The 27998-nt window shown below is 41.9% G+C and overlaps 1 long non-coding RNA gene across 7 annotated transcripts in view; it reads left to right on the top strand.

Annotated features, from left to right (window-relative positions):
• The window catches only part of LOC110394527, a 78881-nt gene that overhangs the window by 21090 nt on the left and 29793 nt on the right, over positions 1–27998 (top strand). For 5 of the 7 annotated variants that reach the window (XR_002435693.1, XR_002435692.1, XR_002435689.1 and 2 more), the window contains exons 1-5: positions 11791–11973; positions 13322–13435; positions 17484–17662; positions 22332–22517; positions 23330–23415. This is a non-coding gene — a long non-coding RNA (uncharacterized LOC110394527). Of the gene's footprint in view, positions 1–11790; positions 11974–13321; positions 13436–17483; positions 17663–22331; positions 22518–23329; positions 23416–27998 lie in introns of those variants that run through there. The other 2 variants (XR_002435690.1, XR_002435691.1) reach the window with 2 other exon arrangements.

Here is a 27998-nt window from a genome sequence, read left to right as displayed (position 1 = left end):
CTGCATAGAAGCACTCTGCATGAAAAGAAAAACTGCATAAAAAGCCTGCTAAATAATGTGCTGAATGACTCTGTCCATACTGTTTTTCTGCTCACCAGAATAGACTGTGGGATTTTTAAGGTTTTGAATAGAACAACGACCCTGCTTCCTAATAATAATTATCCTCTTTTTCCATTGTGGCATAAACAATAGTTTATTCTCTGTGCAGTGTGTGGACTCACTCCAAACCTCTAATTTTTCATGCTTGACATGAAGAAAATTGCAAACCAGATCTGCATTTGAGCTTTTTCTAGCCCCTAATTGAAGCAGTTGAACAAAACTCCCCATCTGAAGTTCCATGAACTCTGACAGACTCAACAAACTCTAGGTCTGAGTCCAAGCTTAGTATGTTGGTCTTATCTCTCTGGTATCAATCAAATCAACCATAGGAACAGCTTCAAACGTAATCCCTCTCTTCTCATGCTCCTCCTTCATTCCTGCAATGTCAAACCATTGCTGAGGATATCTTGACAAGTTGCCAGCTGTAAGACTGTAAAGAATGGTTAATTCAGCCTATGCTTGTGACCTAGCCACGTATAGTATGAGTGGCAGAAGAGATGTACAAGCAGTGGAGATTGCATTGCATCTCCTCTGCCTCTTGCAAATCTTTCCAGTCATCCTTCGTAGAGTAACTTCTTTTTTAAGTTTTGTATAAGATGGAGAATGTCATAAAGAGGGCCAGAATTTCATAGACACAACCACAGTCTCCTCGCTCCTCACATGCGCAAACCGATACCTGTATGCCTGTCAACAGCACTAAGATGCTGAAATTACAAGTTATTTCATGAAATGAGTTGAAAGACTTTCCTGGAGATCACAGCAAATATGATTTTGTTTTGTTTTGTTTTGTTTTTCAAGTCCTTTTGTGTTTCTATTTCTTTCTCTTTTATTTCCCCTCTTACTTCCACATAGCAGGGTGCCATCAGCTGGGTCTCCCTGTTGGCAACAGCATGACAGATGGCGACACATCTCATGTTTGCAGCAAAGGCTGCTTTGGCTTACATCTGTCCGGCTAGCAAAACAGAGCAAGCTGCCAAAAACAACAGTCCGAGGTATGAAAGTTAACAGTTAGCAATAACTACGGTGTGAAACATTCCCATGAAATCCAGACATCAAGGATGCTGCTTGGAATAGCTTGAATGTCCTGCATTCTTTTGCAGTGAAAACAGAGTAATAACACCAGCAGCGTGGGAGACAGCAGCCAAGGAGGAACACACGAGCCCCAGAGAACAGGCCATCAATTTTCTTGCTGTGGCTGGCTGGAGTAAACTGAAATGTATATTGCAGTGGCTTCTGACGCCGGCCACTGCCTTATGCTCCACACTTCAGACTCAAAATACGTTACCCTAAAAATGAAGCAAAAAATTCCCCAAGCTATTAATAGATTCGTATAAAGAAATCCCTTGTAGTTTTTAATCGTTTACATCTGGGACTGAGAAACCAACCGTAAAATGTCAGTATAGCTATTACATGGGTCACTGGAACAGGTTTATGTTAGCTAATATGCTGAAACAGTAGATTTGGAAGAGGATAGTTTATGGCCTTTAGTTCATTTGTTGACAGGAAGAATCAGGAGCAGATTTGTTTTATGCCTGAACCCATCACGGAACAACTAGGAACAGAGCAGTGATTAAAGTCCAGGCAACAGGAATAGGATAACGACTAGGCTGCATATATATTTCTGTGAGTGAACTAGATGTTTGTGAAGGGAAGGAGCTAATGAGATCACAGAAATCAGCAGAGCAGAGCAGAGTGCTCCTGTGCAGCCCTCTGAAGTGACTCAGCAAAGAACAACTGCTTGGCATCCCATTACAGAGCTTGTAAATGCCACAGCCCCTCATGAGATGCAGCACTCACAAAGGGGAGAGCTTCTGCAAACCTGCAGAAAACAAATGTATTCTTAGAAGAAATGTATTAGCTTATACGCGGTGTTCTAGCATGTCCCTAGAAGTAGCTAGGGTTTTCCAAAGTGTAGGCACTCTAACACGTATGAAAGCTTTGTTAAATCATCCCATGCTGTGTTTGATTACTGCATTTTGTAATTCCTCGCTCAAAGATGACTTTTCCCTCTTGCCTGCTGTTCCTTTTGTGTTTATGCCAGAGTTATGGGAAATTCTTCAGTGAGAAACTGAGCATCTTTGAAAACTGAAACCATATATAACCGTCAGGACTTCTAACGTTTAATTAGAACATCATGAAAGTTAAGAATATCAAGATTTTGTGACTTGTGATATAAATATGTATCTGAATCCCATAAGTATTGCAAAAAATGTGCCAATAATTATGGTCTCATTCATCTTGCCTGAAACCAGGCCAAAACTGAAGCTGGAATTTTCTACGTACTCTTAATGCAGCCCTTAAACTCTGGCTTAATCCAAGGCAGAATGGGAGGGCAGCACTGTGACTCTTACCTGAGGTCCAGCACTGTAACAGCTTCCCTCATCCTCCACCTATCTGTATTTTCTGATATATTCTGTATGCTGTTTTGGCTCTGCTGAAGTCCTGTGAGCTGTGTGGAAAGCTGCTTCAAAGATAGCACCTGCAATAGGCTTTCCTAGTCCACGTCAGGGAGGCAGCAGGGAGCAACCTTCTCCTGTGGATTGTGAAGAGCAGCAGATGTGTCCCCTTGTTAGTGAAGGTCTGACCAGGACAGAAGTAGGTCTCAGTGATCGGTTTTCTCCCAGTATATACTTAAAGGCTTCTGCTCAAACTGTCAGTGAGGCAAAGGGAAAGGAAATCCTGCAGAGAGTGAATGCTGCTGAGGAACAAACCCTACACTGGGACAGGCAAGATACCTACCTTGGAGATGTGTCTATCCACAAGCAGATTTTTTTTTCTTCTGTCCACCATGAGTTTTACACTTACAATTTTGATTTCTTTTCAAGCAGTAGAAAGCTTTCCTGCTCCATCTGTTGAGATGGGGCAGTACATCTCTTACCACACAATCTGCCACCACCAAGAAAAGGAGAACATGTGATTGATAAAAAAAATGCACCAATATTTGTAAGTAATTTTATAAATGGTTGCTAAGATGCAGCATCCTGATCCCCATCTCTCATGGAGAATGATTTCTACTGTGTTATTTTTCCTTATATATTCCTCTTGGAATCCAAACTTTCACAGAGCTCTCAGGAGTGGAAAGTTTATATCTAATTTTCATTGATTCATATGAAGAAGTAAGCAAATGAATTAGTTACAAGTATTTTATTTCTTTTAGGATATGATAACTTTTCAGCTCCATCCCCAAGAAAATTTTAATCTGTCTTCAACCACAGCTTGGTTTCATGTATTAGCTTCAGACCAAACAAGAAGTTCTTTTCCCATGCTGCATCCTAATGGAACATCTAGCTTGGAATCCCATACCTTCAGAAGCATTAGAGTCCCAGATCAGCTTACACAGCATTTCAGCCTCAATGGGCAGATGAAAAGTCTACTCTTGCACCCTTGTTTCTTTGGAGATTGTGGCACTACTTACTTCTGCTTTCTTTTGCATCTTCTTACCCCTCACGCTGTTCATTCTTTGGTACATTTTCTGTGAGGGAAGAAATTATTTTTGACGTCTTCTCATTTTAGAAATAAAGTTTTCTTCTCTAGAGGAGGTCAAGCTGGTTCTCCAAATGATTGCCTTCATGATTCCTGCCATTCTGCAGCAAATTTTCAGTGTCCACCTTGAAAACTGACCCCTTGTCTTAACCCACAGTGCCATGTAGGTCGAACAAATAACCAAAAAGTAACACAACTGAAATACTTGTTTTCTCCTGTCATTATAAAGGTGGAGATTAAGTGCACAATTAATTAGATCACTTTGTCTGCAAATCCTGACGGATGTCCAACTATGTCAAGGCTGCCCTTTCTTGAACAGTGTTGCACTTTGTTGGGGAGCTATTTTCAGTAGTTCAGGATTTGTGCTCTCTCCCAAACTGTTTTGACCTCACTGAGTAGATTAGAGAATTTATGCGACAGCACAGCTCCAAAATGTGCCTAAGCACTCCAGCAGTCGGAAGCCAAATGGATGCTCAATGGCATCTCAGACTGCAGACTTCTGGGCAGCTAAGCTGAGCCCAGGGTATTTCACTTCACCAAAACCAGTCAAAAGGGTAAACTATGCACAGGGTTTGAATGAAGAAAGGTAACTTTTCTAGACAGAAGAGGTTTATTCAGATCAACTGATAGAAAAAATCTGCAGAGGAAAAAAAAGAATTAGGAAGTGTCAATGAAAAGTGGATTACCTATGGGACTATTTCAAGAAATTGGTAGCATTAATTAAAAACTGATTTATTCTCAGAATTTCACTGCTTCTTCCAAGGAAGGTTAACACAAGGCTTCTAGTCATGACCGTGTACGTTTATTGATTATCTTACTGAGGTTGTACTAGCTCTTAATACCTTGCTGCAAACATTTTTACAGAAATTTCTCACAAGATGCATTGTTTTATACTATCTCTTTCATGCAGGTTTCTTTTCTTTTAAAGCAACCTAATTAACTTGACAGTTTTAATTCAGGATCTCTTCTACTTAGAGATGATACTTCCGTCCTTCCTGAAGGAATTAGGAAATTAAAAATTCTTTTTAAATTTAAATTAAATTATTTTTAAATTAAAACTCCTTTCAAGTTTCTTATGGAAGGACAGAAAATCACAGATAGTAGCAGAGGTGTTGTTGATGATTGAGGTTCATTCCTCTACATAACACTTTTAATAGGCACTGTTTGTCAAGTGAGATATTTGAAATATGTAAGTGACATATATTGTTTAGCATCCTCACTCTGAATGTTGGAATGAGTAAAGTTTCTTCCATGGAGCAAGGGAAAGCTCTCCATTATAGTGTTTTTGTCTCTCAGAAAAGTAAGTTTAAATTCTTTCTGGACACCATATTTCAAGCCTGAAGAATGACCACTGTGCCCCAGTCCAAGGAAAGACAGGGACATTTCTCAAAGAGGTGTATTTGCACTACAAGAGGAAACAGGGAAAAGAACTGTGGGGGAAAAAAACAGATTTTATGTCTCTAACAATCTTTTCTCAAGGTATCTTTGTGCATCTGCTATATATTTGGACTGTTTTACTAGCAGCTTTCTGTTTAACCAGGTGAGAGACTGTACCTATGGAAAAGGAAAAGACAACAAAAGCCTGCAAGGGGCATTTCTTATGATGACAAAACTTAGAGTAAAAATATAATTAGATTAAGAAACACTAGATATTGTTGGAGCTGTCTCTCTTTGTTCCCCCTTTATTGAAGAGCCCTGCGGTTTGGAGGCATTTGGCATTCTCTTAGCTGGTTCTACTTCCCTCTACATCTTTCCTCCTACGATTTTCCCTCTAGGATTAGACAGCAGTACAAATATTATTACACTCTGCAGGCTTTGCCTTCTGACCTACTCCACAGAGACTTATGTGATGGAGTCAGCGCTGCTGAATAGAAAATGTCTTTCTTAATGCTGTGATACTGGAGGGATGCCAAGGTCCAGTAGTTCATAAAGAGACTGAGCTGGCTGTGCTCATGAGAGGAGTCAGACCAAAGAAAGAGCCCTGGGTATTTAAAGAAAAGGGTCAGTGAAAAAAACTATAATATGGAGGAGCAGGGAGAGGAAGGGGTGGGAAAGAAGGGGGCGAGGATTTGCTAAGGGTGTGAGCTGAGGATGGAGTCCCTCAGTGGTGGGACAAGTGCTTCTGCAGGAGCTGCTCCTGTTGGCTTTGCAGACCAGCCAAGTTTCTTTTGCTGTTAGCAGGCAGGATTTGTGAAGCACTTGTGTGCATATGTATGAGTGTGTTAAGCAAGAAGCGAGGCTTCTTGGGAACAAGTTGGACCAGCCAGAAGTGTGGGTGAATGGGAGGGCTTTTGCTGCCCACTGCTCCGTGGAAGCAGCTTTCTCCCTGTGCTTTTTTTCTCAGCTCTGGCTGCTTGGGCAAGAACCTCATCCATGTGGTTTCCCTGTCATCACTAAAACCCTGACCTCCAACTGCGCCAGACACCGTGGCGTATTCAGGCTGTGCGTGCCTGCCTGCGCGTGTGCAGATGACGTGGACAAAGCTTCTCTGGAGAGCGGGTCTAGACCACCACTGTCATTCTTCCCTTTGACCTTGGGCAGGGTTTGGGCTTCACTTGCTGGCGGTGGAAATCTGTGCCAAGGCGCTGGGCTGTGCTGGTGTGCTGCCATGCTGCACTGTGGGCTGGAGGTGCTGGGAAGGGATCAGCCCAGACGAAAATCAACAACAATCTTCTCTCCCGAGTGTAACCCAATCCAAATTCAGGTGTTCCTGAGCTCTGCAAAAGTCTTGTTGGTGCTGCTTGGTTTTTATTTAGCTTTTCTCAGTAACTCCCCACTCCCTGTTTCCATCAAGGGGCTGATATAAAAATACTAATGGACCGTGGAGCAACTCAACTTCTATTTACCCAAAGTCAAAAGCATATTAAAGTAAGCCTCTCCAGGGACTAGGCTGGTCCTTAGCATTTCGTTAAAATTACAAATTATGTTTTCAGGAATGGCCAGAAAAATTCTACTTCACATGTCATTGAGGAAGTGACAAGACATTTTCTCAAGGGCTTGTTTGATGTGTAGGCTAATTTGTACATCAAAAGGACTTAGTTCACAGGGTAAACTCTTTTTGTCTTTCCATGATTTATTTTTTTCCAGCACTGCATTAATGAGTTTCTGAAGCTCCACTTCAGTGGGTGTTATATTTTCTGGATATAAGTGATGTGCTTTTATAGAAGCTTCTTTTGGTTTTGCTCTAAGGTACGTGGTCTTGGCTGTCATTCTAAGAGGCAAGTCAGGCACTGGGTCATGGAAAGGAGGGAGATTTTCTTGAGTTTAAGCCAAAATGTTAATTGCCATCTTCCCCCAGTGAAATACTGGATGGTAAACACTAGCTGTGTGTGGCTCATTCACACTGTGAATGCAAGGTATGCAAAAACCACAAGAAAAGAACATGCTCTGGATAAACAGAAGCGGATGATCACATATCACTAATTTGTATCCTCATTATTTGGGAGTTATGCAGTCGGTTTCAATTTGAAGGACATATTACAGACCTCAGTATTCCTTTCCATAGGGAATTACCTTTGTTTTTAATTATCAGACTTTAAGAGCTTGTGCCATAATTTTGGTGTTAGCGTTTATCTGTTGAAAGAAAAAAAGGCACAGCCTATAAATCCTTCCTCTTCTTCTTGCACAGCCAACAATAGTCTTTTGTGGTCTGAACTACCACAGTTCTCTTCACTTACAGAAAAAAAAAGAATGTAGATTTTGCAGCAAGCATGATATGGGGCCGAAGAAGCATGAGTGGAAATTGCTCGTTGAAGTCCCTTCATTGCATGCAGACGATATAATGCAGTCTAATGGGCACTGAGTAAAAAACTGCATCTCTATGAAGAGTTGCTTCTGCTTCCTGCATCAACACGTTTCACAGAGCCAGCGTTGGGACTGACATCCAACGAACTGACTTTAATTGTACTTTTTTGCTTAGCTCATCTGCTCGTTGAAAAGCTGTATTTTATTTACCATTAATATTATTTGAGAGGCAAGGTTCCAACTTTATCAGTTTATAACTCTGACAAATGGGGCTCCTCATTTTCCTTCTGAGATTTCACATGACCAGCTAACTTTCCTGGCAAGTTGCAGCTCATAGTGAAGGCTCTCCTCTGTGGATCGACTGGATGAGTTCTCACTGAAACTAAACAGGGACAATTCCTGTCTGCTGGGGAAGCATACCAAAGCCCTGAGCTGTGCCTGTCTGTATCTACCACTATGTCTCTGCTTTTGGCAGTGGCCAGAGCCTGCAAGACACCAACACTCACCTTCGCTTCTTTCCATGACAGTTCAATACCCTTGGCTGAGAAGGCTCTTGTTGGTTGGCCCTGGGTAATCTCAGTAGAGGATGCTACATTCTCTTAACGTCTCCTCTTTTCTTCTGTGACCATGAAGGATGTGGAAAGACAGTGGAGAGGGTGACAGTGGAGCCATGTTGGCAGATTGCTGAGGTCACTCAGCATCGAAGTGCAGGGGACTGTCAGTAAGTGCTCTCCTCCTGAATATGGGTGGAAAGGCAATGCCTAGGATGATATTTTTTGAATGCTGTAGCTCTTATTTTCCCTTCTGAAGGCTTTTATGACCCCATAATTTGCAAGTCTGATGTGCATACATGAGAGGAGAAAAGAGGTAAAACCAAAAAGCATTAAGAGGATGAGCAAATGATGACACTAAGACAGGAGTGTTTGTGCATCGTGGAAATTGTTGCACCTGCTATTTTTCTACCTCTCTTATTAGAGAAACCGTGAGAAACCTCAATGTCTTAAGCTAAACTCTATGTTTTAACCACTGTGGCAATATATAAGTTGTCTTCCACCCAGTAACTCGTTGCCTTGTTCTTGAAATGTTATTCTCTGTAGCTATGGAAGAAAAGGCTGAGGGTTTTAGAGGATCTCAAGGCATTTACAACAGATTTGCCTCACACCTAATTCCTTTTCTCAGCACTTCATGGGAAGATGGCAAATGATCTGCACTCTTTGTTTGAGCCTTTAAACTGGATCTAGCGAACGTAGACTTTTAAATTTAAATGGTTGCACTTTTTAGGGGGTGTGATCTTGACATCCCTGCGGGCTGGGCAGTGGCTAGTGCTGCTTCTTCCTGTTTGCCATAATAGAACTATGTTTTTAGGCAGGGAGCAAATGCTGTAGCTTGTGTTGTTGAAGGACTAATCAGGTGAACTCCATCTGCACTCCTTTTAGTTGCTCTTCCCACCTGTTAGGTTTTCTGTTTTAAATGCTCAACCTCTGCCTCCTCCCAGTGACTGCCTTTCAGCAAGAAAAGGGCAGAGAGGTTTTTGTCTCCACAGTGTATGTTCATAGCAGTGAACAGGTAAAACTGCCTCTACAGTATGCTTCACTGCTGAAACAGTGCTCAGACGAGGATGGAAAATCAGCTAGCTGCTTCTATCAATGGAAATAGCTGAAGGGGTTTTCTCCTCAGGCAGGAGTGTTCTCCAGCTGCATCTCTCCTTTTCTTGTTACACTATGTAAAAAAGATGTGTTGTTATGCCTAGATTTAGACCCCCAAGCATCCCTACAGCCTGAGGCCCTTGGGAATGACCTGAGCTTCCTGTTCTAGACTGGAAAATGCTATCCTTGAGCCTCAGTTCAGAGCTGGGTCACGTGGACTCTCTGTGGCCACCAGGCTTAAGAAGAGGTCCATGTTTATCTCCCCATTCACACTTGTTTCCAGCTCCCCTTATACTTGTCTGTGTAAACATACTGTGTTGTACAAGAAGCTCTGTCTCTTCATAGGAGCCTTGGTGCACGCCTGTCCATGAAGCAGGTGAGGTGTGGAGGAAGGACACGCACATAAGAATATTGTTTCCAGGCTTGCCTGTAATTTTTGTTAGGCTGATCAAATTTGCAGTCTCTCCAACCAGGACTCAATATCCAATGGCAAGGAGGGGGTCCTCCTTTGAAGAATTGACATCAGACGCAGAGAACTTTTCACTTTATGGCCCTGGGCAGCAAACACCAACTTAAACTGACAGGACCCCAGGACTGCTAATTAGAAACTGGCAAAACCAGGACATCTGGACACCTTATCAGAGGTTTATCAAGATTACTGGCATGATCCATACAAACCCTTAATGGGAATCAGCTGTCAAACAAGTGAAGTAATTTAGGCAAAGATTGCTTTTTTTCTTTTTTTGTCAAGGCTATAATATGTTACAAGCTGAGTTCTTAGAGGCTATAATAACTGCACAGTTTCATAACCACCGTTTTTTTGTTCGTTGCTCAACTCCCTAGCAAAGGAGACTCTGGGCCAAATCTGGAAAGTGAGAGCAGCTCTGAAGCAGTCAGTGCAAAAACCTGCACCCATACTGGCTCTGAGCAACGTTCAGCTGCGAGACCATGCCCCTCTCCAACATCATGGCAGCTTTAACTCTGCTCCATGGCAATTTCAATTCTGAGAACTCTGACACATCACCTTGTCTTTATATGGTCAGCTAAAAGGGTTATAAAAGACCATGGGGGAAAATGTGACCCAGTAATAAAGGTAAAGCTGAGTGTGGGGTCCTGTATTTCACACGAGAGATTGAAAAGAGCATGAACTTCCTTAGATTACAGAAGCTGAGGATTATGATCATTGTTTAGTCAGTACCTTTTACTGACCAGAAAGAATGGAAGCCACCATAAGGAAGAAAAGACAGCCTTGGTTCTTACCGTCCAGGATACTCCATCTGCTTTGAGTCTATATACATGCACTTGGGGCAGAGCTGAAATCAGAAAGCCCTTTTTATGTATACTTTAAAACCTATTTTTCTTAAATCTTAATGAAGCCATAACCAAGGAAAGCAATAAACGAAATGTGAAGAAAGTGGAGCTGCTGCCTGATGTAAGCTTGCTGATGGCAGGAGACACATCTCGCTGCCTCACTTATGCTAACTCTAAGATATGCTGACTGCCTAAAGAAGGGACAAATCCACAGTCAGGCAAAATAGCCAATAGAAATTGTAGCTGGAGCATAGCCTGTGTTGCTGACTACCTGTTTTTGTGCTCTGATCTGGTTTGAGCCCCCACTGTGAGGAAACTAACATAATATATTATAAAATGTAGTCAGTTTTAGTAGAGACTCGACAAATCTATTTTTTTCACATGGAAGTAGCATTAAACTGTCTTAAACAAGCCTACATGAGCCTGAGCAAATCCAAGCTCTCTGTTCATAAAACTTCAGATATAGTTCAGGTTTTACAGTGACACGATTTTTGCTTCTAGGTACAAATTTTCTTTCATTTCATTTTTCCAAGTGAATGATGGACTTGCAGAATATTTCTCCAGACTGAAAAATGAGAATTTACTGTCCTGCTGAATGTTTGCATGTTTTGGCAGGTGAGGAGAGACCTGGGAAGTGGGAGACTGCAAAGGACAGAGTTTATACAAACATGAACACTTCAGAAACATTAGCTTTGCAAGAAGTTCACCTGAAACCATTTTGTCAGTACTTCCATGAGCATGGAAGCATGTCCATTCCTTGGAAAGATGAGGCATTTTATTCTGCCTTCAAAATGTAATGAACAAGCATGCCATGGGGACCAGGTGAGCTGCATTTTAGCAACTCACTTGATTCAACAGTCTTCACTGGAGGAGGACTGGTACTTCAAATATAGACCATGGAAGAAGGCCTTTGAAACAACTGCTTAGTTGAAGCTATGGCTCATTTACACATGCTGCATGCAGTGTGTTTTTGTTTGTTTGTTTATTGTTTTTTCTCATTGTGCATATAATTTATTTCGGTTTTGTCTGTTTTTCTATACATGCGAAAAAAAAATACTCTTCTGCTTGAATTAACTTGTATTTTTTAAGGATGAGGTAAAAAAAATAACAGAGAAGATAACATACAAGAGTTTTTCAAAAGGACAAGCCACAGTGACCGTCAGGTTACCATACTTTTAAGGGCAAAAACTTGGTGCAACAATGCTGCTGTCATTTGTGAGATAGCCGTTTGCTTTTCTGGATGTTATAGAAAAACATCTAAAGAGCTCTCCTATGGAATATCACCTGCCCAGAAAGTTTTCAGGCTGATACAAGTATTTTTATTTGATTACACTTTCCTTGTTGATCTTAATCTTGCTTTTTATAGAAAATAAAAGCCCCAAATATTTGTGTAGTCCAGTTTGAAATGCTTTTGTGCTTTGCTTTCTTCCGAACTATTGTTGCTGCTAAGTGACAACTGAAAATTAATGCTATTTTTCCATATCTGTTTCTTAGCGAACACGTCAGCTGTGCTGTAGTGATTAGAAACACGTCTATAATTTAACAGTTGACTGCAAGGCTTTATAACCTACCAAAAGTCTCCCGCGCCTTGTAACTGCCAGACTGCCTGTAGTTAAAAGGCAGCATTCATCAGTTGCTTTCCTGTCTGAATAAACGCTACAAGCAGTTGAAAGATGGATGCTTGTAACAGGTAATCTTCCTCCTTGAATCTAGAGATCTTTCCAATAGAGAAAGCTGACTAATACTGCCCAGACAAATAATGTTCTTGCTAACAGGTAGGATATTCACTTATCCACAGATCCCTTATTTTGTTTCATGATTGCTGTTTTGGGAAGAAAACCTAAAAATGGTAGTCTTGTTCAGAAAGCTTTGTTAAAATCATTGGATTTAGCGAGAATGTAAAGTATTATTCTATCAGCTGGTGACCTCTTTTGCCATGATCTCTCTCTAAATTTTATGTGTAGAAATTCAATGTATAGAAATGCCATGTTTGAAGTTTTTTGTCTAGTTCAAGCATTCTGGTAAACAGTGCTCAATACTAGTCTGCCCTAGCTTGACCTCAGTGTAGACATAAAACAATCATGAGCTGCAATGCCTAAAAATGTCTGAAAGTAGTGGAGTTCCCTCGTGTACTTTAACCCCTTGTGCACTTTTCCCTTTCATATGATTTGCCTGTAGAGCTTTTTCTGTTACGGTCAGATTTGATTATAAAGTAAGACTGTCATGCTGCTGTGTGTCAAACCATTTGCCAGTAACAAGGATGAGAATCACAGCCAGCTGACATTTCTTCAGCAACTGCAAATGGCCTTGGTTTTACAGTATAAATGAATAAATTGTGATTTTTTGTGCAATGCCAGCCTCAGCTTCTAGACTTCTGTTACATATCTCCTGTTCTCTGACTTTCATACCAGACTTTACATAGGTTACCTATGGTCTTTTTTTCTCATATTGACATATATGCTTAGACACTGTATATATGTGCTTTTGCATAAATGCATTCTTTATCACCATAATGTCTAAATGCCTAATGCCTAAATAGCGAATGCATTCTTCTCTCTGCTTTCTTGCCTTGCTACAAATTGTTATTTCATCATATAGGCACTGTGTTTCAAAACTGAAACTCACAGCTGTGCCTTTCTTCAACATTGCCTCCAAATGGACCCCATCATTTAGTAATTCAAGTTATTGATAGAAGCTGCATAATGAACCTTAGAAAAGTCAGAATAATGAGGTGGCTTGGCATTAGTTTTGTGTGTACACTGTTTTATGAAACTGTTTCATAGCTGCTCTAAAGATGAAAAAATATTAGTAGCATAGGGCAGATGCTAGTGGAACACCAACTGAATTTCTGCTGCCAGGATCACTTATGTAATTTGTGTCACAGTGACACACACATACACAAAAGTCTGTTAATATTTATGTAACTTGCTGTCTTCTCTTGGGTTTTGGGCATTGCAGACCAGAGGAAACATGGGTTTCATATAAACTGTTGTGATCTACCAATATCGTTACGTAATATGTGGTCTTGCTTCTTCTAGTTGAATGACTCAGATTCCTCAAGGTAATGGAGTGTTTCATTACTACCCTCTCCATGCCACAGGGCACGAGCACATTTCTGTCAACAGGATATCATCTACATAATGTTGTATAAGGTAATCCCCTTTCAAGCCAATCTCTATCTAAGAGTGATCCTAAGTCTGTAATCAAAGAAAAACTCGAAAGAAAAGGAGTTTTTTTTTAAATTATTTGTGAAAAATAAGGTGGTTGTAAGTCATGGCATTTTTTTTTTCTGCATGTTTTTTTTTAAGGATGACCCAGGCAAAATACTGAGAAAGGCTCCACACTTTCTTGAAACCATGCCCCTTCAGCAGAGCTGAGTGTGGGAACTCAACAAGGCAGGCATCCAAATCACTATCCAGCTGAGGGACTCAGGCTGGGAAGGACCTCCTGAGCAGTCATCTCTGACTCAGTCCCACGTTAATACAGGCAATTATATCACATAATCCCTCTCATAAACTGGTCATGCTTCACATTTCAACTACTACTAAAGTTTTACCAGAAATTTGCTGTACTTTCTTCTAGAAAACCTGTCATAGTTTCCAGTGGGAATGTGTTCAGGGCTAGTCTTTTACTATTTGTTCTTCTGACAACACCGCTCTTTAGCTTAAATAACTCTTCAGCTCTCCTGGTGTCTTCTGCCTTGATGTATTTATAAAAAGTGAACAGATTTCAACCTTCTTTTTGCTAGACTAAACAAGACAGGCTCTTTTGGTGTCATCCAGAAAGAACAGCTTTTCTTTCCCCAAGCCTGAAGTCTTCCACAACTGTCTCAGGCTGAATAAACTCCTTCTTGAATGTGAGTGACCTGAGCTGTACACATTATTCTGGATAAAGTCTTGCCAAGGCCTTGTACAATGGTATTTTGAACATTCAGGCTGAGTCTGGGGTTTTCGTGGGTCCGTATTTTGAGTTTTGTGTGGCAGGAAGTAAGTTTTGGATTCACTTTGTATGTTTTTGTTAAAAGCTTCAGGAATATTAAATGGGAAACTTAATTTTTTGCTGACAGTTTTGGAAGGACCTTAGGGGAACTGTATTCCCAACCCTGCTTTCCATGGGAATTGGACTCCCTTGAATAATTCCAGTTCTAATTACAAACAGGGTAAATGGCAAACATTTAAGCAACGATCCCAAAAATAAAATACGGAACAAACAGTGTGGCTTGGTGCAGAGATGTATTTCTACTTGATATCAGTAATAACCTAGCTGTATCATCACAGAGGCATGAGCTCAGAGTCCCTTTCACATCTAACAGGTCTGACACAAAGCAACAACACAGAGCCATACATTGCTACAGCTAAAGAGCTATCAGCCCCTAAGGCAGCCCGAGTGTCTCAGTATCTTGCTCCAGTACACTGTCAGATGCACCAAAGACCAAGCATGACTTCATGAAGGGAAACGGCATGGGCACCACTGTGCCTTTACCTCCTTGGCTCTCATGCCACAGCTACATACCAATTGTTCAATAGTGGCAATACAGAGATATTTCCCTGCATTTTCCTGCAGATACTGAGAAGTCTCCTCAGTGAGATGTGTCTGCCTTGATTGGAACAGGTGCTCTGTGCTGGAAATCAGGAAACTTCTGAGTTCATTTTGGCAGACCTTCAATGTGTGTGTTATGCTCCCACTCCTTGGTCACACAGACAGAAGGTACTGTGTTCTTGCACATGAATGAGACAAGACTTTCGGGTGTATGCACTGTAGCACATATCACTGCCAAAAGGAGAGCACCCAGCACTCACAGGAGGTGATAAGAGACTCTGTCCACAAAGCTGGAAGAGAAACCTGTTTTTGTCCTCATTGTATCCTCTGCCTCCATCATTTTCCAGCCATATTGGTTGCCTGTCATCATCCTGCTCTTTTCTCTCCTCTGAAAAAAAAAAAAGAAACAGAAAAAGCTTTTGTCTCCTAGCTCCCTGCTTAATCTGTGAATGCTAATGGCAAATAGTCATGGATGTTTTAAGGAGGAGAAACATAAATGAAACAAACGAGCCAAATAGAATTCTGAGTGAAAAAAACTGGACAGTAGAGAAAGAAAAAAAAAAAAAGAGTAAACCAATCAATATTTACAGAGATTTTCTTCAAATGTTCCCGCCACTGTTGTTCCAGAAAGACCCTCTAAGCTAGAAATAGTAGCTGGTGGTCATGTTTAGTGTCCTGCATTTACAACTGAAAGGGGCCATGACTCATGTATGTGTATGGTGCTCTGGCTGTAAGCCATTCTAACTTAAAATGGCTGAGGTTTACTGTGAGAAAGAACATCTGACTTGTATTTTCTTGAGTCTGAAAAAGTATCTTCAAATAACAGCATAAGGAAAAAATACTAACCGTAAAGAATTTTACATTCTTTGGAATGATATCATAGTAGAACATACACAGTAGACTAATTATGATTTCATCTTTAATTTTACTCCAAAGTCAGTTGCATTTTTTTTGAAGTGTCATTCCTTTTTATTTTCTCAAAAAAATGGCCACATTCCAATCACTTACTTACAATCATCTATATTAATTTGTGTTCTTTGAACAGCTGGATAATCTGTTGTAATTAGAATGAGCTCCGCTGGCTGGCTTTTATCATCCTGTCGGAGGAAATTACTGGGCAGACTTCTTATTCCCTCCAGCAGACAGCGGAGGGTGCTGTTGGATTTGATGTTGTAGAATGGGAAAATGATTTGAAACTGCTCTCAGAGTGGGCTGCCCAAGTCTCACTTCATAGCTGCCTCAATAGACTTTGCAGATACAGACCATCAAGTTTTGCCTTACTAGGGTGTCAAGGAGCCCCAGTAAGGACCTTCCAAAGCATGTTCTGAATTAGGCAGAGCACAGTACATCTTTTTCGACATGCTGACTAGAACTTATTAAGCCATAATGAATGGACAACAAAACTTGCTGCCTAATTTGGGAACTTATACTGGAACACCCAAAGTCAGCACCAGTGCTTTTCAGCTGTTTGCATTAGCTAAACGTGATCTAAGAGCAGGTGCTTGGCAAGCCAGTCTGCCCGTCTGCCTGTGGTCTTGAACAGGATGCAGGATGCGGTTACTGGATTGCAAATGCTGTATTTCATTGTCATTGGGACACTGTGACTTTATTAGTGAATATATCACTAATAATATGGCAATTATGTTGTCAAAGGATGTGTCATTATCAAGGCCAAGTAAATAGCGTAGAATTAACAAATACATTTCAAAGAAGTCCTTTGCGAATTGTAAATATGACTTCCTGCTACTACTATTTAGACAATTGTTTTCCCTTTATACTACTTTCCCTGTAAAAATTGCAAATAGAAACTCGAGCTTCCCAGCTAAAATAAAAATATCTGTTATATGGATGAGTAACTGGAGAAGTCAAAGAAGTTGAATGATTTTCCCAGGATCACCGACAGAGTATGAAATCAATGTGTGAATTAAGCTCAGAAGCTGAACTTCCCCGAACAACTGGAAGGAGCAGAAAACGCATCCCATGGCCCCTTTCTTTCCACCATGGAGGAATTCCAATTCTGTATTCTGAAGAGAATGTGTTACACAGGAGCTCTGGGGGATGCAAGCTGCCCCGCATGCCTCACGGGTCCATCAGCACCTGTAACTGGTCAATATATCCTGATCATCATGTTTCTACATTGTTTTAAAGATGAGAAGCACTATGTCTATCCATGATTGAAGCTACTGCACAATGTGATTTTCATCCCACAGGATGTAAAGCAGCCCACTGAGGTATTCAGATGTACTCTATTACTTCCTCTGCTCTAGCCCCATGAAGAAAAAATTATCCCTAAAAAATAATACAAGTGTAAATGCAATATTGCCTCTTTCTCCACCTTTCTGAACAAACCCAGAACTTTTAAAATTATATATCCTTGGTTCCTGACTCAATATTGATGAGTGGCAACACCTCTGAGCCACTCATATAGTCCTCTGGACAGAATTCCTTTCTGGAATTGCTGGGGCTGATTTGCTAATGGGAAATGTTCCTACCTATCTTGTGTTCAGTTTACCTGGATTTAATCTCCTTAGTTTGAATTAGCAGAAGAGAATGTGTTTATGTCTGTATCCATAGATGGAAATAGAGATAGACTCCTTATTTGAGTGCACAATGTTTATTTTATCATAAAAGTTTGTTTTCCTTTCTCCCCTCCCGCTACAGTGTCACTGCTGCTGTATTTTATTAGACCTCTGGTTTTCATTATGCAAAAAGTCAAAACTGGAACATTGTAAATCTCCCCTCTCCTTCCCACTCGCTGCTCTGAAGCCCGGCCGCCATTCGATGCCTGACAGCTTCTCCTACCAGTGCACACTATTTCCAGGGGCTCTGGGGAACTGGAGGTGAGAACAGGGAACAGGGAGGGGGAGCCTGCTTGCCCAAGGCTTGTTAACCTGAGCGCACACTCTCTTTCTCAAATTTGTTTTCTCAGCTGGTGGCACAGTCACTGCCCCAGCGCCATCAGTCCAGCAGAGAGCAGTTCCATTCGAGATCTGAAGGCAGATTTTAAAGAAGTGGTTGGGCAGGAGGGGGGGGGAGCTTAATAACAGCTTAGAGCCTGACTCTGCGTGTTTTCTTAGTATATTGAAATACGAACTGTGTAAACACGCTCCGCATTCCACCTGCTCGAGCATCTGCCAAAAATCTCACAAAAGCCCTTTGCTCTTTCTTACACCCTCCTGTTCTGCCTGCCGTCCTCCCTGCAAGCTCTCCTGCACCACCTCGCTGTCCTGCTCCCCACCCAGTCTCCACAAGTACAAGTGCTCCGTTTTTTTCCTGCTGGAGATGCACATTTCCAACCTCTCCTTGCACCTAGCATGTGGTGCCTTTCCCAGCCCCCTCTTTCACAAAGTTGGGACTCAATTCAGTCTCAGAGCACCGCATGGTGATGATGCTTGTCAGGTTATTGTTGTTCTTCCAATAGTATTTACTATTATTACACATAAATATGGCAGCAATCACCCCAGAGACCGAATGCTTTCCACACCAAAACTTGGAGCAAAGCAGAAAGGGCTGCACCCACATGCTCTGCTTTTTACCTGTCTGCCCCTGACAGGGGAGCAGTTTCCATCCAGATGGCAAGCCATCAAGGGTTTTACACTTTTACACTTAGTAAAAACGCTGAACAAAGAAGGGCCTTTTCCATCACGCTCTGAAAGAGAGCAGGCTGTGCTGGCGTCTCCAAGAGAGCAGATTTCCCCTTGGCATGACCTGCTGCCAGCATCCAGCAGTGGAACACAGGCAGCAAACCTCATTTCTGCCGTGCCGTGCCAGCCTCAAGGGCTGTGTGAGTAATGCGGAGCAAGTCGACCAGCCTCGAGCCATCCTCCTTGTTTCTTGTGTCAGATGTGACCACACCACTTGAGCCCTGGGGTGCATAGGGCTTGGTGAGGTTCCTGGTAGTGCATGTTAGGAAGTGTGGAGGTTTGGAGCTGGGAAGTTGCAAACAGCACACTTTTGGCTGTGGTAACTGCAGCAGGCAGTAAGCCTTGCTGCGATTGCATCAGACTGCAAGAGGCTGGTCTGAAAAAGAACGAGGAACTGTGATTTAGGACTAAGACAAAGTTGTTTTCATTTGACTGTGGAGGGAAGGCACCATCTCAGCTACCCACAAAATGGAGCAGTGAGGTTCAGTCAGTTTTCCCACTGTCATTGGGCTTTTGTGCAACTAGTATAGATACATACATAAGTAGCTAGTCTCTAAGTTTCATTCATACTAGCTGAAAAAAAAAAGAATCATAGATTCATAGAATGGCTTAGGTTGGAAGGGACCTTAAGCCCACTCAGTTCCAACTCTTGCCATGGGCAGGGCTGCTGCCCACCAGCTCAGGCTGCCCAGGGCCCCATCCAACCTGGCCTTGAACGCCTCCAGGGATGGGGCACCCACAGCTTCTCTGAGAAGCCTGTGCCAGTGCCTCACCGCCCTCTGTGTAAAGAATTTCCTCCTAACATTTCACCTAAATTTCCCCTCTTTTAGTTTAAAGCCACCCCCCTTGTCCTATCACTATCATACCATGCCAAAAGTTGGTCTCCCTGTATAAACTCTGTTTAGGTATTGGAAGAACACAGTGAGGTCTCCCTGGAGTCTTCTCTTCCCCAGGCTGAACAAGCCTAGCTCCCTCATTCTGTCCTCATAGGAGAAATGCTCCAGCCCTCTCCTATGTCTTCCTCCTCCTCATGAGGGTGCTTTTACTATCCTTAGCTCTCAAAATGCTTCATACTGTAAAGTGCAAACCCCAGTCCTCATATCTCAGCTCCAGTAATTTATGGCCCGGTGGTTATGAGGGTAACTGTTCTGACTGGTTTGAAAAGCGCCAGTGAAATACCAGCAAAATAAAGCTCCGTACACCCAGGGGGCTGGCCTGGTCAGGATAGCCGGGCAGTGGAGCTGGAAAGGGCTTGGCAGGGCCTTGGTAGGCCTTAGGCTTCATGGGGAAGCTCCTAGCTGGGGGTAGGCTAGGGACTTCATGGGACAGAAGATGGGAAGGGTGGGCACTGCTGTTGCTGAGGTGTTTCACGGGTACTTGGGTGTCTCTGCTGTTCACCGGGCTTTTTTGAGGCTACAGCATCTCAATGGGTCAATGCAATGAGAGAGAAAATTTAAAGAGAGAAGCTTTAACATGATGGTCTGACTGCATAGGTCTTACAAGATCTTTAATGGGATTGTTTCATCTTTGGGGAGCAGGAAGGTGGGGGACGACGCTTATTTGTTTTGTTTTCTTTTCCCAATACGGGAGAATCAGCCATTTTAGGAGACTAGCTGCTGTGGTGTATCATCCACACACTGTACTCTCCTGGGACCAGGGCTTGGGATTTTTTAATTCTTTTTTTCCTTGCCTTGCACTTTGTTCCTGCATATATTTCTTCCTGAAACAGGAATCATGCAAAATATCCTCACAGTCCTTTCCAAGCTCTTGGCATTAGAACCACCCTTCCCCTCTGCCTTTCCCCGCCAAGTGATGTGTGCAACAGAGCTCAGAGCAGGGAAGGGAAGGGAGGAGGAAGAGGAAATCATTCACCCCACCCTTCCAACCAGAAGCAGGAGCCTGAAGTGGTCACTCAGATGGAAGAAGGTCACAATTAAAAGATGAAAAAAAGAAAAAGAAAAAAAAAAGACAAAAGGTATTCCCACCCCCTGCCCTTTTAGGATCATGATGGCTGGGTGTAACCCACACACAGACACCAGCAGCTCTTGCCAGCAGCTCATCAGATGTCAATGAAAAGCTGAGACCACCTGGAGAGAAGTGGTAGTTCTAAGCAGGCCTGTGCTTTGCTTGGGGAAGGTGTCCTGACATCCTCCCCACTAAATTCAGTTTGCTGAAAGCTGTCCCCTGGCTGTCAGAATTCCTCATCGTAAAGTACAGCTGAAACCAACTGTTTCTAACTCAGTTAAGGCAAATGCTGTCCTGTCTCCAGATATTTTTTAGAAGGCTGCTGTGAAGGACTGAGGAACAAGGACGTGTATATTTGTTCCCTGAAAAGAGGAAGGGTCATTAAACTGGAACATCTAGTATGCTTTTGAAAGAATTGCATTACATCAGAACAAGCCAGAAATAAGATACCGTTTGTTAACTTTACTAATCCATTAAAAATACATTGGGCAACTGAACTATTATTTGTAACTCTGCAATCTCTCTTACAGCAAGGAAACAATGTCCGACTGTGTTTAGGTGTGGTGTGTTCTCAGAGCACATAAAGCTTTCAGCAGTTTTGTACGGGGCTGATTTTGATTTTAGGTAACAGCACATATTGAATCAGCTGGGGAAAGAAAGTCTCCAACCAGAAATCTACTAGCAGTAAATTATCTGGAATTTCAAATGATCCACAGATATATTTATCATATTATCCCTATATTCATGAATTTGTGCGTGGGAGGGGAGGAGGTCCTTGAAGCTGCAAATTGTCAATCCACATTCGGTACTTCAGACTGAGCCAAGTCATTCTCGCCTTTTCTTTTAAACTGGACATAACTAGAAAATAATTGTGTGGTTGAAATGAAAGATTTTACCTTGGGTAGTACTTTATCGTACTGAGTACGCCTGTGTTGGTAAGAACAAGTTCACTGACTGTTCTCCATCACTACCATGAACTAAAGGGAGGATGGAAATGAACTGAGAAAATTTTTCTTCTGTTTTAATCTTATTAATCTTTTTTCCTCTGTTCCAGTTAAAACAAAAGCAAGAGCTGTGGAGACAGATTGACGCTGTAATAGCAAAAGCATGGTTCAGTGAATCTTTCTGTCTGTGACTGGGCTTTTCCTGTCCTCTAGATCTAAAATTAAAATGGCTTTTCTAGCTTTCAGCACAATGAGGTTGCACTCTGAAGATAAAAAATTGTGAATTGAAAAATATAGTTTTCTTTAGGATGCTTTTTAGAACATCAGGGTGCTTAATAGTAGAGATGGTAGCTGACAACAGAAATTGTATTAAAGGTACCTCATGTTATCAATCAAGGGCAGCAAATTCTCTGAATGGATTAAAATTGCCTGAAAAGACAAAAAAGGACAAATTGCCTGAAAAGCAGTTGGAGGCAGGGCTGTACGCTTTTGCTGTGCACATAGCAGTGACAAAACCATGGCTGATATTTCCTGCCTTGCTGAGAGTTCAGGTTCTAAATTTAGGGCTCTAAATAAGTGATCTGATGTGTGAAGGGCCTATACTGCCAACCAGAGTCAATGGGAAGAGCTGATGCCTTCATGCCTTTCCAAATCAGGACATTTAAGTCTAAAACACATTCTGGGAACCCAGCCTTTACTTATTGGCTTCACTTTCCTCAATGGTCATCTGGGGGCATGGCCCACCAAGCAGCAAGCAAGGGGTGCAATATGAAACTGCTTTTCTGTCAAACCTGCCCCCCAGCCCATTGCTGGGATCTGCTCAGAAGGGACCCCAAGACTGATGGGGTCCACCTGGACCAGCCAAGCCTGCTGCCAGGACCAGCCCTGGGCACCTGGCCCAGGGCAACATATTTTTTAGGCTCTTACATGAAAAATTATTGCCCCTTTGCTTTTAGGGTAAAGCTCCCCGGCTTCAGCTGAAATAATTCTTCTGTCTGGTGAGACACTGTTTTTGCCACTAAAACATCTGTGGGTGAGAATTTACTTGGAGGCAAACAGCTGGATTTGTGGCAGGATTTTGGAGCAGACAGAGCCTCTGACCATGTTAAGAAATCAGTAAAACAGGTGAACATGTTGCATAGGTAAGTACATACAGACCCAGCAAACCTGGGGCTGCTGTCGGTCCTCTGCCCCTGGGCAAAGCTGGTAGGAGCTTTTTTGCTCCAAATCGGATGCTCTGCCACACTGCAACTCCATGTTTGAAACATCAGCGTATCACCACTTCTCTCAGGAAAGCTCATAACCAGAGGAACCCTGGCCCCTGTGTGGTAAGCAGTTTTGGTAAAGTCAGCAGCAGCATCTTCTTGGGTTAGGGACTTCAGCAGGAACTAAAAGTCTCTGCCTCTTGCAGGAGCAAAGAGAGCCCCCAACTCCCTGCAAGGGACAGGGCCACCTGATGCACAGAAATCTGTATCCCCTATTTTTTGAATGGATTTGTACAGAGACAATGATTTGGTAATCACAGTATTTGCTGATTCTTCCCAATATAAATCACTTTCAAATCCATTAAACATTTCCTAAGAAATGTAGAAGAGGTGTAGGAAATTCACAGACTTTAAGTTCAGGAAGACTGATGGCTGGATCAGGAAGAGTCTCCCTGTTCCCACCCCAGACACCCAAAGGAAAAGCATTTTCTATTTTGCCATTATCTGTTTTCTTTGGTTGCAGCCAACTGGTCGTTCACCGCATGCATTACCACAAGCTCGCCATAGTAAATGCTGTCTATTTCTGATCTGGCACTATAGGGAATATGAGCAAGTTTTTGATGTAATAGGCAGAGGAATGAGGACAGTCTTGTGGGAGGCCAGGCTCACTAATTCTGTCACTCATGGGACAACTTGATATTTTAATTTTGATCATGACTAATGTCTGTTTCTCTTCTTTTTTTTTGTAGTTAAGTCTCAAGGAAAAGAAAAGTGATTGCAAAATGGGAATGGAAACCTTGGTCCATCTGGTGTTTGTTTGAGTGCTGTCAGGCAGGTAAGATAACCAAGAGCTGTAAGAATATAATAACCAGGGAAAACAGAAGAACTTAGATGGAGACATTATCATTCCAAGAAAAAAAGAAAAGAACATTTTCATTTTCCTCTGTGGTTCTGTGACTTTCCTCTCCCTTTCCAAGTCTTCAGTCATCTGCACTAAAGGACTGGCTCTTTTTCAGTGGCTGGAAATGGCCTAAGCATTTCAAAGACAGAGGGAGATACTAGGGGTTTGGGGATAAGAGTCTTGCAAGTAATTTTCAAGGAAAATATTACAGCTTTAACAGCTAACAAGGGGCAAAAATCCACTGTTGGGAGAGTGCACTGGGGTGTTGCCAAGAGCAAGTTGCTGATAATAGCTGCAAATATATCTGCTGATGAAATGTTAAGTTGCTTGATGGAGCTTTTTGGTTTTCAAAGTGACACTTTTCCATGAAAATTTACATCATAAGAATTTGAGGTGGGGCAAAATTGGAACCATGTGTTGGCTAGATCTGGCAATTGAGGTTAAAAAGGAACACAGAACTGGTGTCCATGCTTACAAATTGCAGCATTAAAATCTAACAAACTGACACCAAATCTAACTTGAACAGAAGAAAGTTCCTGACAATGAGGACCTCACTACGAACTCAAGATGGACATTTGCTAAACAAAAACTACAGCTTGTTATTCCTGCATCTGTCAGGAACAAAAATTATAGCACGTAATATTTTCAATTCAAAAAACTCCTGGAAAAGTCCACCTGATATTAGAAGGAATGGAAATCAGACCCAATGAAATCTTTGTTTGTTGGGCCCAAACTATAGGAGTTTCTCCTCTTTCCTGCAGCCTCTTTCACCCATTGTGTCTTCTGCCCTCCCTTTCAGCTCAATCCACATAGGAAAGAGAGGGGGAGATAAATGTAGTCTAAGGAGAATAACAAAAAAACCCCAAACATTGCTTTCATAAACAAACCCAAAATTCAATGCGTGTTTTTTGAAGAGGGATTCTGCTCACAGGGACCCTGTTGGCAAAACTGTTGATTTCACTGGGTGTGGATTTTGTTCTCTGTTTTGCATACTCTCTGAAAAGCGTAGCAAGTTGCATGCAGACCTAGGGGACTTGGAAGTTCTTAAGTAAGGTGTGTGATCTAATGTGAAAATAGCAGTTCCAGGGTTTTTCCTGACCATAGATTTACTCATTCCCACCAAAGAGCTTATTTGGTCCTAAACCTGTAAGAGGCTACACACATGGTTAATGTTTGGGGTGTGTGTAGTCTCATCTGCATGAAGTCAGTGTGAATATTCATTCCTTCAAGGCTGAAAGTGTGTAGATGCTGGAATGGCTGGGACTTTGGACAGTTTCAATGAGTGGTCCTCATTACAAGTATTTAACTAGCAGAAAAGACTTCAACATCACTCTTTAAAGGAAAGGCTTTAGGCCATAGGCAAAATAGAAGGTAAGAAATTGGTACTTCAGAAATCTAGGTGAGCAAGAGGCTCATCTCCCAAAATCTGCTTCGTTAAGTGAACACGCTAGCATATTAAATTCTCCTGTATTAAACATGACTTCTTCTTTAAGAGCTTGTAAACATTATGACTGTAAATGACAGCAACTTCTAGATCTGACTTAAGAAAGCAGCATGGTTGTGACTATCCTAAATAAAACTTACTTGTCTATAATCAAACGGTTTATGTATAAGAACTTAAGTTCAAGAAAAAGAAAGCCTTCAAAATCCACCTTATCTCAAAGTTAGTGTAACTTAAACACAGATGTAAAATAAAGCAAATGCTTAAATGCTTTCCTGAATTGGAGAATAAACATTGAAGGGTCATAGGTCTCTAAACAATTATTTTCAATTATTACCAGTAAATATTTTCAGAGTACACTGCCAGCTATGATGGGCTGAAGCCAGATTCTTGCAGGGAGGAAAAATGAATGCACAGGAGTACTGAAAAGTGATCTCTGCTGTCTTGCCCTTTTGTCTCTAGAAACAAAAACAACCAAAGATCGTTTTGGCATTTGTATGTACAAATCCATGAGCAATGTGTTAAAAGATTATATTCTAAGGTTGTATACAAATTAACAATTTGGAAGTTACAGTTCAGCAGTCATTTATATCACGTGACTGGACTATCAATCATAATAATAATAAAACAGGAGATTTTTCAGCTAGCACACATCTGAGTATTCAGCCGAAATGGAGAAAAATGGGGAAATCACATAATATATCTTAGGAGTAGTAATGTCCTGTTATTGTTAAAAAACTGCTGGGACCTCATTAGTGACTATGAAAACATCATCTGTGAATACTGTGAGGCCATAAATCTACAGTGTCCAAGGAAGAGAGTGCAGGGGGGAGGGAAGGGGCGAGGGAAGAGAGCAAGCACAACATGTATGTTTGCCATTTTTTCTTACCCAGCTGTGAGTTAGTAATTTCCATATCTGCTTGCCAAACAGCTTCCAGAAACTATTACCAATTATGTGAACTCAGTAGTCTGCTAATGAACGATAAGATAATGGGTCTATGTTCAAGAGTGCAGAAGACAAAATAGTTGTTTACATGTCAAAAATTCCTTTTCTGTTTGGGTCACTGCACACACATACACACAGGATTTTGAGGCCACACTTCATGGAGGTGTAGCTCCAAGCCAGGGCTGCTGACACTGCAGGTATGGTACTTCAGTCTTCAAACCGAATGCTGGTTGTTCAGTATTCCATTGATGAGCAGTTTTCCGTAGCATGAATTAATGGTAATAGATGATAAAGATGATTTCATCCTCTGCCTGTCTCATAGAGCCATAGTGCAATCCCATTTGTTCCATAGTGCACAAATCCATTTCTACCATACGTACATGCTCTGGTGTTGCAATGGAATTTGGCTCTGTATTTGCAGAGCTCATGTCGCCTGTCACTGAAATGTGGCTACTTCTAGGCAGGAGAAATAGCACTGATTTTAGCAGGGGAAACAAAAGCTAATATAGTCAACTGAAATTGCTTCAGAAATTAGGTAGGAAGGACACAAGGCATTTACTTGAGCCAGAGTTTCTTCAGCGCACTGGATCTACCTACTCATGTATGTCTGAGAAATGATACCTGATCCTTCCCAGCCACAAGTACAACGCCAACTGAAAAAGTGGAAGCTACTTGCTAACATGAAAATTACAGACTGGTTTTGCACAGAACCACCTCCTTTTTTTTTTCTTTTTTACTGTGTGTGTGTGTGTGTTTATTATCAGTTGTTTGTTTTTCACTGTGAACTTTCACTCTAGATCCTTCGCTTGCATTTGGTTTCACAGCGCTGGATCCTTAGTAAGTGTAGTGGAAATGCAAAATCAAGGCATCAGTGATGGAGCACCTGGTGGTGGGAAGGCAGGACCAACCCAGGGGAGCTCCGGTGCAAGCAATGCACCTGAGTGACCAGAAGGGGTGGGGCCAGGATCCACCCCTTCCCAGACTTCATTTAAGGGTTGGCAGTGGAGGTAAAGGTATTTTGTTAAAGATCCCTGCCTATTGGAGGTCTTCTGAAGGTTAGCATTTGTTTTTTTTTTTTTTCCTTTGTTTCTCCATCCATAGCTGCTCCATGGGGGCTTGTTCTCATCTGCTGTAGCCTGGGGTTGTGCCCCTCAGCTATGATTGTTGTGTTTTCTGTCACATTACTGTAGGTTGTGTTGTGCAACTGGAGAGCTCTTTTGTACATTATATTTTAAAAAGCACTGAGAAAGCGAGTAGAAAGGGATTTACCTCCCAGGAGAAGGGGTACCTTATCTCTCTGTATGTGAAAGTATAGCCACTGGGAGGTAAATGTCTCTAAAAAGACCTAACATACGCAATACCAGTTTTGGAAAACATCAAAGTTGGCAGTTGTCTGGTGTAGTGGCCTGCCAGAGGTATTTAAACAGCTGTTTTCCATACTTTGTTTATGCTAGAGCTTTAGACAGTGAGACTTATGGCAGTGGGGAAGCCAGAGTTTAAGTGGTATGGAACTCTAAGGAACAGCTAAGACCTCTGTCTCTAACTACAGACAGTGTGGTTTTACAGGGGAGTTCTGGACTTGCCCTGTACCATAGCAATCAGACTATGGTCCTGTAGAAGAGAACTGAAATACTGCAGTTTCTGGAGATCTTGAGCACGTTTATCACCAATTGATATCAGTAGAAGTCTGGAAACTTCTGGAAGATTGAAATCAGGCACAGCTGAAAATCAAGTGTTCACATTGTTGGATTTGAGTCTCTCTTGTGTATCAGCTTTATTTCCTGCTCTCTGAGAGCTACTTGTTCCACTTTTACTACCTGAGGCCATACGCTTTTGCACAGCCTCAACTTCTTGCTCTGTAGTGTGAGCAACCCATGAAATCACCAGAGGAGAGCGTTTTCTGCAGAAGCTAGCAGCAGTGTTGGCTCTCACTGCTAGCAGGGCCAACAACAGCAAAAGTCAAACCGAAGATCTGACCATGCCCAATCAAAGGTCATCTCCTGTATCACATCCCATTAGTCAAAAGGCAGAAAGGACTAGTCATGATTTAGAGTAATCTGAAATAAAGCACTACTGCTTGGCTTGGAAGGAGTTCCAGCTTTTGTAATGGATCTAGCAGAACTGTATGTT

This window comes from Numida meleagris, chromosome 2, assembly GCF_002078875.1.
Source record: "Numida meleagris isolate 19003 breed g44 Domestic line chromosome 2, NumMel1.0, whole genome shotgun sequence".
Classification (NCBI taxonomy): Eukaryota; Metazoa; Chordata; class Aves; order Galliformes; family Numididae; genus Numida; species Numida meleagris.
The sequence above is the reverse complement of the archived record's forward strand: the minus strand, read 5'-3'. Positions and strand labels throughout refer to the sequence as shown.